The sequence below is a fragment of the Miscanthus floridulus genome, chromosome 3, assembly GCF_019320115.1.
Source record: "Miscanthus floridulus cultivar M001 chromosome 3, ASM1932011v1, whole genome shotgun sequence".
In the NCBI taxonomy this organism is placed as follows: domain Eukaryota; kingdom Viridiplantae; phylum Streptophyta; class Magnoliopsida; order Poales; family Poaceae; genus Miscanthus; species Miscanthus floridulus.
Window position 1 is genome coordinate 102,146,271 of NC_089582.1, and position 2,534 is coordinate 102,148,804.

At 53.2% G+C, this 2,534-nt stretch overlaps 1 pseudogene; it reads right to left on the reverse strand.

The window, feature by feature from the left end:
- Positions 1-391: 391 nt before the first annotated feature.
- Positions 392-2,093, reverse strand: LOC136546281 (uncharacterized; annotated as a pseudogene).
- Positions 2,094-2,534: the final 441 nt, after the last annotated feature.

Sequence of the window (2,534 nt, forward strand, 5' to 3'; positions counted from 1 at the left end):
GCAGTAACAAAGACCCTGTTCGTGTGCCTTTAAATCTGGCTTCATTCGCTTCTTTTTTCATCCAGAACAGTGTTTTCTTTTTATAAATTTCTCCAAACCATCTAAATTCCTCAAGAACCATACCATTCGAACGAGGCCAAAATGTAGAACAAGGAATATACGGCCTGCAACATGCAGTGTCGTTCATCACTGCGGAGAATACACATGGACAGTACAGGATGACAGCAGGAATCAGACATTACACAGGTCATGCCTAAACCTAACCTCCTTTGTCTATCACTTGCCAATTTGGCATCCTTTTTCTTCCAAGGGCGACAAAGGCAAAGACTGTTAGGGCCATGTTTAGTTTCACCAAATTTCCAACTTTGACACTATACAAAAAGAAGATTTTCCGTCATATCAAACTTGCGGTACATGCATAGAGTACTAAATGTTGACGAAATCAAAAACTAATTGCACAATGTGGTTGTACTTTGCGAGACGAACGTTTTGAGCCTAATTAGTCAACGATTGAACAATTAGTACCAAATAAAAACAAAACGACACTGTAGCTACAATGTAAGTACAGTGCGCTTGACGGCGCCGATTCGGCCGAACTAAACGTGGCCTAGATTGGCAATCTAGTAGTCGAGCAAAGACTACTAGATTGGCAACTTGCACGGCGGTTTGGATCGCGCCAACAGGCGAACCATCGGCTCACACGACATGACACGACGTGGGACGTGACTCACATGCTCCCCCACTACTGTTCCATGGTTCCATTCGTGTGTCGCACAACCAATGCACGAACACTTGCCAAAGAATTTACTCTTAACAATTGCCACGGACTGATTGCAAACAATTAGTACTAGCACAAAAGAAAAAAGAACGGAGTGTTGGTCGGTCGATGAGATGACGGTCACGGCAGGTGGTACAGGTCGGACGGCGTGATCCCGGCGGTGACGTTGAAGTACCTGAACGTCGCCGCCCAGCGTTGGTTCGTCTTGAGCATGTGCACGGCGACGGTGTCCGGCCGGAAGTTGTCCATGTCCCAGTTGAGGTCGTACATCCTCGGCTTGAGGTCGTACCGGTTCTTCCCCCTGCCGGCGAGGTTGAGCCACTTGCCGACCATGAGGTCCTCGGGGCCCAGGGTGTCGTTGCGCGCCAGGATCTCGTCGGCGCCGGCGATCCAGGCCGCCACGTCCCACGACACGACGTACCCCATGCCGTGCATGAACGGCATCGGCTGCCCGCCCATGGCGTATCCGTAGCCGAGGTAGAGGTCGTCGCGGGGCTTGGAGCGGAGCTCCTCCACGAGCGCCGCGACGCGCAGCTACGTGTCGTCGTCGGTCTTCATCACGTAGTCGTATGGCTCCGCTTCGAAGAGGCGCGGCACCGAGGAGAGGTACGCGTACGTCTTGCCGTCGTTCATGTTCTCGGCGCAGTTGTCCAGCACTATTATGTCGCCGTGCCGCTGGCTCTCCACCGCCACCAGCGCCGCGTCCACGGGGTCCGTCACGCGGCAGAAGACGAAGCGGACGTCCACGCGCGCGCCGCCCTCCGCCGGGGGCGGCTGCAGCGCGTACGCCATCCGCACGATGTCGCGCCGCTCCCGCCGGCTCGGCATGGTCAGCACGCCCACGAGCAGGCTGAACTCCGCCGCCGGCCGTGACGTCTCGGTCGGTGGCGGCGCGGCGGCGGCGGCGACGACGTCGACGAAGCCGGCGCGTCGGGCGCAGAGGACGCCGAGGCCATCGTCGGAGGCGGAGCCGGCGCGGAACCAAGGGCGGAGCGAGGGTAGCACGAAGACGAGCAGGAGGATCGCGAGCGGGGCGAGGAGGAGGTAGGAGGTGGCGGTGGACGTGGGCGGCTTCATAGTCGAGTCGAGGTCGTCGTGGCCGGGGGCCGGGCTGGCTAAACGGAAGCTTGCCAGCCGTTGCTGCTTTATTATTCGCTCATCAAAACAGGCGCTGTGATCGCCATTTGAGTTTATAAACATTATAAACAAATCGTAGAGGAGCTGGCGGGAGATTTTAATTTATTCTTGTGGAATTCGAATAAGGATCGGCTGAGATCGAGACTCGCCACCTGTAATAAGTTTTGACAAAAGAAAAATAAGCAACTAGTTGGTGTCCTGAATGAATTTCACAGGAGTACATAACAATACACTACTAGTAGCAACTAGTAGTATATTATAATTCAGAAAGCCCAACATGCGATGGAATGAATCTTCGTGCGAGTGCGACGCATCATCTGTTTCTAAATCGATCTCTGAAGATCCCATGGAGTTGCTAGGATGAACTCAGAACTAAGGGCATGTTTGGTACTAATAGCTAATTATCAGCTAGCTATAAATGAGTTAAAAATTAGCTTTGGCTCATCCAAACAGGGGGCTAACAGATGGACAAATTTATTAATCAAGCTTCTCGAGGACGACTGCACTGGCTGTTAGAGATGGTAAGTATAAAAAAACTGACTGTCAGAGATTAAAACAAAAGTTGGAATTCCAGCGATCCTTTTCGAGACAACACCGGGGCGGGCAGAGCAGCGCGGAG